Below are 9,223 nucleotides of genomic sequence, written 5' to 3' on the forward strand. Positions count from 1 at the left end.
TTTATGCATCCGGATCCGGAGTAGAAAGCAAACAAGAAGGCAAGCAATTACTGGTTGCTTTCCAGGGGCTGAATTCTTTATTACGCAGTCCTTTAATATTTATGCGATAGCAGGTTTTAAAATAATTGATATGTTTACAAAATGTAACTTTTATGGCAGAATGGCCAAGGAGACCCAACTATGTGAACAAAAGCCTTGGCAGACAGGCGTGTGGATGTGTTCAATAAAATATTAATCAAAGGTAAACATTTTCTGGTTGTGAGGTTGTGATTTATAATATGAAATATCTGTTTGGTCTGCGTCCCTGTTCCCAGCACAGAGCTCCTAAAACCCGTAAATTCCCAAGGAGGAAGGGCACTAGGAGCTCCCTTGTTCTAACACTTGGTCTTGACCTTGGTTCCCGACACTCCTAGATCTCTTGTCATTTCCTGGGTGACATGAGTGTCCTTTGTTCTAACAAGGTGACTCTGGGGAGCTCCTAGGTGGGGTCTGATTGTGGGAAAGACCCTGCTGTGCTCAGAAGTTTGGGACTTTCAGCACCACCCCCCGCTCCCGCTCTCCAGGGAGAGGACTGCGGGCTAGAAGAGGGTCACTCCGAGGACGGGCCAGGCCTACATGGTGGAGCCTCGGTGAAGATCCCGACGGCACAGGGTTCAGGGAGGTTCCAGGCTGGTTAACACGGAGGGGCACCAGGGGGGTGCCTCTGGGGAGGGCACGGGCGCTCCGCACCCCTCCCAGGCCTTGCCCCACGCCTCTCCCATCTGGCTGCTCACCTGCTCCAGGAGCCGCTCCAGTGAACCAGTGGAACCGGAGAAGGGGGTCGTGGGGGCCTCCGATCTCTAGCTGGGTCAGAAGCATCCAGAACAGCCTGGGGTCATGACTGTGTGGGACGCGGGGACAGCCTGGTGAGACCGGGCCCTTGTGCTGCGGGATGTGACGCTGTCCCCCAGTGGAGGACAGAGGTGAGTGACGCTGTCGGCCGGCCAGCTGGTGCCGCAGAGTTGCTGGGTGGGGGAAACCCTCCACCTTTGGGGACCCGAGAGTCAGCCTTGAAGTGCTCTGTGTAAGTCACACGGAGCTGAGAATTTGGGGCCCCAGAGCGTTCCGTGGGGTCCTCCTGTGCCCCAAGCCAGTCAGCGCCCTCGAGGCCAGCCTGGGCCATACATCTGGGCTCTGAGTCATTCGGGGCACGTGGGTCCCAGTGTCGGCTCCCGCTCCTACTGGAGGAGCACCCTGGGCGGGGACAGCCTTGACTCTGCGACCCCCACCCGCCCTCCACCAGCGCTCGCCCCTCCGACTCAGCGTCCCGGTCCACAAGCCAGGAGCCCCCCCCCCCAATGTCTCTCACTCATAGATGCTGGAAGGCCCTGCCCCCATGACGACTCAGCACCGGGAAGGAAACTCCTTCAAATCACCATCCCCGGCTTCAGCCTGACGCACCCTCCCCCTACCTTCCCATTAAAATACTCATAAAAAAGATGAAAAGGAGAAAATTCACAACAGCGGGGACATTATGGGTAATAAGCAGCCATATGTCGGGATCCCGGGGGCTCTCTCGGCCCAGCGGGTGGGGGCGTGGGTGGAAAAGCAGCCGTGGCCACGGCTGACTCCCCGGGCCAGGCCCGCGGCTCTGGGTCCCGCTGGGGCGGCTTCATCGCAGTCCTCGGAGCCTGGGAGACGGGCTTCGGGACCATGGGGCTGCCCCCGGCCCCCTCCTGCCCAGCCCCCACCTCACCTGACCCAGGAGTTCATGGGACTGACCTGCTGATCCTCCCAGCCTCCCCTGCACGCCTCCCCTCCTTGGACGCCGTCCACGCTGCTGTGCTGCTTACCTGCCGGCCGCCTCTCCCCGAGGCACCTTCCATTACATTCCTCGTGCCCTTGGAATTCCGTGTGCTCTGGAGCCCATCCTGGGGCAGGGTGCTCAGCTAGACCACATCTTCTCGCCCCCTGCCCCTGGTCTGCGTCCACAGGGTGGGAAGGGGGGCAGCCCACGCTGGCCAGAACCCCTCCTTGCTGGGCGAACACCCCCGGCGTCCCGTGTGACGTGATAGAGGAGAGAGACCACCAGCCAGACATTTGACCGGAGAGTACCCTGCCCCCAGGCCAGGCGGGTAGCGAGCCCCAAGCCCATATTCTCTGTTTTAGTCCTTGGCCCTGCCCTGCCGTGGCCATCCCCACCACACAGCAGGGCCGAGGGGTCGCATAGCAAGGACTTGGGACCTCGCCTCGGGCCCGCGCGGTCTCCGCCCTCCCGTGGTGAGCTGCGGCATTTTACGGCCACGATCCCCTTCCCGGTGCTGGACAGCCTGGTCCGGAGGGCTTGTTCTCTAGGCCAAGGCTTCTTCCTGTTCCTGAATTCGTTTTCAGGTAAGCACATGTTCTTGCTTCTGTGCCGCACTTGTCACTGTCTTGGGGCCAAGTTCACGTGAGAGGAGCACCAGGGCGACGCCTGAGGTCACCAGTGCTGGTCCCGGGGAGTCCCCATGCTCAACGGCGGGGGTGGGGGAGAGTTTGAGGAAGAGCTTCCTCCCCAACCACACAATTTCACAGGATCAGAAACTAATGAGATTGGCACAATTTTATTATTTCAGAAAATTCTTACCCAGGGGGAGAGAACGTTGCAAATGCCTTTATTGGTTTTTCCAGGAACTGCCTACAAACTCATTCACTGGAGCAACAAGAAGCCGGCTCCTCCTCTAGATCTGGTCTCGCCGAACAGACAAAACAACCCTCTTTCCAGACGGCTGTTTACTGGTCAAGACTCGCTTGCCCTCACGGTGTCCATGGTCCCGGGCTGTCCGTCCCGCCAGGGCTCTATGTGGAAAGACCCTCCGTTTAAGCCTCCAGAACCCTGCGCAGAGCCACGCCGGTCAGCCCCGCCGGTCAGCCCCGCCCAGACCCACGCCCGACCCCGGCACGCTGCCTGCTTCTTTACCGCAGCAGCGAATCGACTAGACTTGGCTTGAGCGACCCTGTGAAAGCCAGCCGTCGCTGGCGTGGAAACCTTTGGGCCTCTGTGGAGCTCAGCGTCGGCCTCTGAGACCCAGCGGTCTGTGTCCCCTCTGGCCCAGGGCTGAGGCTGCAGACCCTTCCTACACCAGCCTGTCTGAGGCTCTCACAGCCTGGTCACGTTGTCTGCCTGGCCATCCATCCAACAAGCGTTCACGGCTGGATTTCTCATCGCTGGATGCCCCGTTCCTTCCGTCTCCAGCCTCCTGAGCAAATGTCTCAATTTACTGACACTTGGGCACCCTGAAGCTCTCCCTGCCTCATTTCTTGCCTTTGGCCGTACTAACCTTTCCTCCCGTGGTTTCCACCTTCCCGTCTCTCCCCGCGGGCCAGAAAGCGCCGGCGTCCGGCCCCTGGATGCGTCACCTCGGGTGTCCGTGTGCTGTTCCCTCCCAGGCCCTCGTGACCTCCTCTCCCCACCGCGCCTGGGCTGAAGGTGCTGGATTGCCGGGAAGCATTTACCACCGGGAGCAGAGACTCGGACTCCAAGACCCGGAGACGGGTGTGCCTGTTGTGACGGAGCAAGCACTGGCCCAGGGGACCTGGACCGAGGGAGGGGACGAGCTACAGGGATGTGGGACTTTACAGAACTCGGACAGTCTCAGGCGACATGGGAGGCGCTGGTCGGCCCGTCCCCAGGAGAAACCACGCAGGTGCTTCTTACAGAGGGAGGCAGGGAATGCGCGTGTCGGGAGGAAAACCGGGTCCTCGCCCCGGGGGGACGCTGGAGGGTAAGCTCGCCTCATGGTTCATCGGTTCCGAAAGTGAGGGAGCAGAGCCTCTTAACTCCTGCCCTCCTGCCATCCCCCAGGTCCTTGGCTCAGGTCGTGTGCGGGCTCAGGGGGAAGGGGGCAACCGGGGGTCACCCTCTGGATGCAGACATCACCAGCATGACTTTCTCTTTCATTCTTTTTTTAGAGGGTGAAGAGGGGCAGAGGGAGAGAGAGAATCTCACACAGACCCCACACCGAGCAGAGCATACAGTCTGATCCCACACCGAGCGTGGAGCCCGACGCGGAGGTCATGAGCTGAGCCAGGAGTCAGATGCCCAACCGACTGAGCCACCCAGGCACTTGGGGATTCTAACTTCAAGGTCACGACGTCACAGGATGCGCACATACACGAGGGACCACGTCCTGCACTCCACTCCCACCTCCCCCCAAACGTGTGGCAGAAACCAGCTTGGGGTGAGGGGTGGGGGGTTTCCGAGGGTCAAAGGGAAGTCCTTCACCTTGCCAGGAGATTCCGACGGACGGGTGGGGGCTCACGGAGAATTTCCATCCAAGTCCGTGGTTCATCACAAAAGCCACAGATGTGATCCCTTCGCTCATTATTCATTTCTGAAATGGAAAGCATTTGGGGGGAGTCCCATGTGGTCAGGGTCTTAAGGCACAGGAGTGCCGTACAGCTGGGCAGGGCAGGGTGGGCCCAGCACCCATACACATATTCTGTGCGACCTTGAAGTCACGGAAAATGACTCCAGAAGCTCCCAGGGCCCCGAGGGACAGCCCCGAAGTTAGCAGAGGGGAGCCCGTGGCCGGGGAGCGGGGGCTCCTCCCGGAAGGCTTGCCTGGAGAGGCCCTTGGTCACCGTCTCCCGTGTGCACCAGGAACACCTCTTTGTGACCCCCCCCAGTATGCATCTGCTTTAGAATTTGCTAGAAACCAAGACGCCTCGGTCTTTTATTTTATTTTTTTTTTTAAAGATTTTATTTATTTATTTGAGAGAGAGACAGTGAGAGAGAGCACGAGTGAGGAGAAGGTCAGAGGGAGAAGCAGACTCCCCATGGAGCTGGGAGCCCGATGGGGGACTCGATCCCGGGACTCCAGGATCATGACCTGAGCTGAAGGCAGTCGTCCAACCAACTGAGCCACCCAGGCGCCCCAGATGCCTCGGTCTTTTAAATGCATTTGCTTTCTCCCCAGGGAAAACGGGGGGCGGGGGCGTGAACGGAGATCATGACGAGAGCTCTGCTGAGCTCTCTGCCTTCTCAAAAGGTCACTGCTCTAATGCCAAGTTACACACAGGGCAGTTACTGGCGCGTCTTCATGGGTACTATGAAGTGTGGCCGAGAAGACAGACTCTCAGAGTAAGAAGTCCGTATTGGTGGGAAGAAACTCAGGAGTACTTTTGTCTCAAAGTACTAGCTATTTAGCATATAGCTCTCAAGCGAGGCCTGTCTGTGTGAATCCGGGTCTGCTAAATGCCGTTGTGCAGAGGATACCATTTTGGGAAGCTACCTAATGCATACGCCTTTTAATGCTGCAAATTATAGTAGCTAAAATTAAATGCCACTTAACTTTTTCAGAGATGAATTAATGGACAGCCTGGTCAAATTCAAAGCTTTTTGATGTATAAAACTTTATAAATGGAACTATTCCATCGATAGGCAAAGTGTAATGGAAACCTGTCTAGATGGATAGTATATAATTTCTGCACAGGTCATGTTTAGTAATACATTACTGTATACCGGTCAGGAATCTTGCTCCAATAAAGGAACATAAAAATTAAAAAAAAAAAAAAAAAAAGGTCACTGCGGTGACTGGAAGAGGAGTGGGTATCTCAGGTACTTCCTATGAGAAGTCTCTGTCCCCAGAGCACGCTTCCGCTGCTCACGCGTCCCCTCCGAACAGAGACTCATCTGGACTTTCATGTTTTGAGCGACTTCTGAAAAACCAAGCCGGGCTTGTACCTCAGCCTGAGAACTGCGTCTCATGGTGGGAGAGTCTGTAGGAAGCGCCTCGGGGACCCGTCATTTCTGCAGCCGCGACGCTCTGTCACAGGCAAGAGCCCGTCCCTCGCCGAAGCTTTGAAGTAGTCCCCAGCTAGGCCGCAGCCCAGAATCTGGAATTTTGGATGACTCCGCTGTCTCCGCCCCTCTGTCCAGGAGACTCCCAGGCCGGGCGTCTACGCCGGGCGGGGCGTGTCCCCCAACCAAGGGCTGAGCTGGGGCAAACAGCCACTGAAGGGCAGAGAGACTATTTGCCAACTCTCTGTCTCCGGTGTCCCCACATTTCCCTACCTTTAGAGTAGAAGAGTCAAGATCCAGTCCCCTGGAAGGGGGAAGGTCTTCTCTGGGCGTAGGAGGTGCTGAAGCAGGTGCACACAGCTGGTGAGGCCAAGGGAAGGCACTGCTGTCCCTCCAGGTACCCCCTGACCAGGTGCCGGGCAGGAGGCCACACACCCCAACATCAGTGCCTGAGGCCACAGGTACCGGCCGACCTGATCAAGAACGTGGGCCACACAACCTGTTCCTGCCACAGGTGGACAGCCGTGGCCAGAAAAGCCTTCCACGGTGCTGGGATCCACAGAGAGAGAGAAGGGCCGGAGGGGCTGGTGGACGAGGCTCTGGATGCGCTGGTCCCAGGAGGGGCTGTGAGTTCTGAAGCATCAGCACGAGGACATCGGCCAGAGCGGGGCTCGGAGATCAGGGACAGAAGTTACAATTACAGGCCATTTTGGAAGTAAATGAGAGTCTACTTGTTCGTGTCCAAGTCTCGGTCTGCTGAAACACATGTTTCCCTTTTACCCCCACATCTGGACGCGCAGGGCGCTGGCCTCCCGTCCCCTCCGCACCTGCCGAGGAGAAGCCGAGCCCGTGTCCACTCAGCGGCCCAGCACCCCGGCCCCCGAGCGTACGCCCCGTTCCCCTACGTTCTTCACACACCAGCCCCCCGCCCTTCAGCGTAAGCTGGCTCCAGGCTTCTGTTTCTAGCAACCAGGGAAACCCCTGTTTGGGACGTAAGCAGAAGCCAAGCCGGGAGTGGAGGGTGGGCAGAGTCCTGAAGGGCCCAGTGGGAGGGCCCGGCCGGGCCATGGGGCACAGATGTCCAGCCTCGCGCTGGCACGGACAGTGCCCGACGGCTGCTGCGGGACGAGTGCGAGCCTGTCCTTCAGGACGCTGCAACGGACGCCTCACACCGGCTTACTGCCAGCAGGACTTCACTGCTCCCGTTCTGGAAGCTGGAGCCCAGGGTGAGGGGACCGGCATCGTCCCCTGGGGGCCTTTTCCTTGTGGGCGCAGTGGCACTCATGAGGGCTCCCCACTCATGACCTCCGTAAGGCTCCAGCTCCAAAACCATCATGTGGGGCAGGAGGATTTCAACCTGGAACCCTGAGGGTCCTGGAGGACACGTCTGTGGGTCCTGGAGGACACGTCTGTGGAGAGCCGGCCTCTCTGTCCAGTGCATCCAATTCCCCCCCAGGCAGCCGCCCCGAGGCCACCCCTGGGTCCAGGAGCGCTTACGCGTCAGAGAGCAGGCCTTGGGGAGAGACCCAGGCAGACCAGACAGGGAGTCCCGGATTCTGAGTGTCAGGACGTTTTCCAGTTGCAGGAATGGAGAACGGGGCTCGTGGGGGGAGTGCGTACCGTACCCCTGTCCCTGCGGGGCCAGCCAGGGCCACAGTGAGGCCTAGTTAAGTGTGGGTCCCAGGGCGGGGTAGGGCAGCGTCCTCTCCTGGGGTGCTGAGGGCGGGCACAGGGCCAGGGCCGGTTTGAGAAGCGCAGGCAGGGGGTGAGCATGGGGGCTGATGTAAGATGACACCGACACAGATTTGTTTCCTCGTCGTCCTGGAGGCAGAAAACAGGCAGGTGGGGTGTCTCCTGAGGCCTCGCCCTGGCTTGCCGACGGCCGCCGTCTGCCTGTGTCCCCACGTGGCCTTTCCCCCCGGGTGCGGCCGTGAGTCCCTCCCTGGGTGTCCCAGCCTCCTGCTCTCATTCCCAGGCCACGTTGGGACTGGATGTCACCTCCACCCCCTTGGAGAAGCCCCATCTCCAGGTGCATCGCCTTCTGCGGTCTTGGAGGGTTCGGACCCCTAACAAGCGTGTTAGGGGACATAGCTGAGTCCAAACACAGGTCTCCCCCCGCAGGAGGATGGGGGCCCCTGAGCAAGGCCGCCGAGGGCACCCGGGGGACACAGACCCTGAGCCTGTCTGTGGGGTGAGAAGTCATGGGAGCCCTGGGCTCACAGTGACGTCACCGCCAGGAACACTTGCTCAGCGGCGTGACGGGGGAGGGGACGGGGAGTGCTGGAGCCCCGCGGCCCAGGCCTGGCTGCCCGACTGCGCGTGTGGACAGAGTGGCTGACCTCACTGCCATGCCCGGACTGCTCCCGTCCCTCCCAGCGTCCTCGGGCGGGCTGAGCCGCTCTGGCGCCGGCAGGGGGCAGAGACCAGCAGGAGGCGGCTGGGGACTAGCTGGCACGGGGGAAGTTCCTGGGGAGTCGCGAGGACGTCTGGAGCTGTGCCGTCCGCGGACCCGGGCGCCAGCCTCCCGTGGCTGACGGAGGCCTGACAGGTGGCCGGGGTGCTGGGAGATGCGCGGAGAGCGACACGGGCGTGCAGCACTCTGGGGACGGGGAGACACTGTAAAGGACCTCGTCACTGGTGCTGATATTGGGGCGTCCTGTGGCTTAGTCCGTTGAGGGTCTGATTCTTGCTCTCAGCTCAGGTCATGATCCCAGGGTCCTGGAACCGAGCCCCACACCGGGATCCTGCTCCGCGGGGAGCTGGCTTCTCCCTCGTCTCCCCCGTCACGCTCTCACGATCTCTGTCTCTGTCTCTCTCTCAAATAAATGTATAATAATAAAGACAAATGCAGCTTCTCAAAAATGTAGAATTAGGTGTGTGGTCAGCGGTGTTTCTGGGAGAGCTCTGTAGACCTTCTCTGGCTGAAGACAGGGAGCGGGACGAGGGAGGAGGAGGAAGTCGTGTCCTCACGGACGCCGCGCTGAAGACATCGAGCAAAGACCTGCTCTACACAGCATTTCACTTACTCTTTGCAGAGACCGTCTAAGGTTTCTCTTGCCACCCCCTCCCTCCACATTATTGAGAAGCCAGAGGAAACTCAGGAAAGTGTGGGTAACCGGCCCCGGGGAGACAGTCCACGGAAGGCTAAGCGGGGTGTACCCAGGGCTTCGATACGGTCTCACCCGCCGCACTCTCGCCCTGCCCGCCCCAGCCTTCAGCCCACAGCGGGTCCGAGCCAGGAGCGCCCCGTGTGTTCTCAAGGGCTCCTCGCAGACTGGCGAAGGCCGCGTGTGCACGGTGTTTCGTAGAGAGCTCACTGTTGGTTTTCTGAGCAAAAATAAGAGGGCTCCTAGCAGGCAGGGGTTCTGGACCTGAGACCTCGCACCCGGGCTCATGGGGACCATCCCCACACGCCACCCCTTCGGTCGTAGACACGGAAGGAGCCGGAAGCCGGATCATCTG

General features: G+C 59.7%; 1 long non-coding RNA gene across 1 annotated transcript; it reads right to left on the reverse strand.

Moving 5' to 3' along the window:
• Window positions 1-3,139: 3,139 nt before the first annotated feature.
• Window positions 3,140-6,576, reverse strand: LOC123388115. The gene is made up of 3 exons (XR_006602660.1): window positions 6,035-6,576; window positions 4,244-4,352; window positions 3,140-3,520 (listed from the first exon to the last, which is right to left on the reverse strand). It is a non-coding gene; the product is annotated as an uncharacterized LOC123388115 (long non-coding RNA).
• Between the last annotated feature and the right edge of the window lie 2,647 nt (window positions 6,577-9,223).

This window comes from Mustela putorius, unplaced genomic scaffold (genome assembly GCF_011764305.1).
Source record: "Mustela putorius furo isolate JIRA1106 unplaced genomic scaffold, ASM1176430v1.1 tig00003875_pilon_pilon_pilon, whole genome shotgun sequence".
Lineage (NCBI taxonomy): Eukaryota > Metazoa > Chordata > Mammalia > Carnivora > Mustelidae > Mustela > Mustela putorius.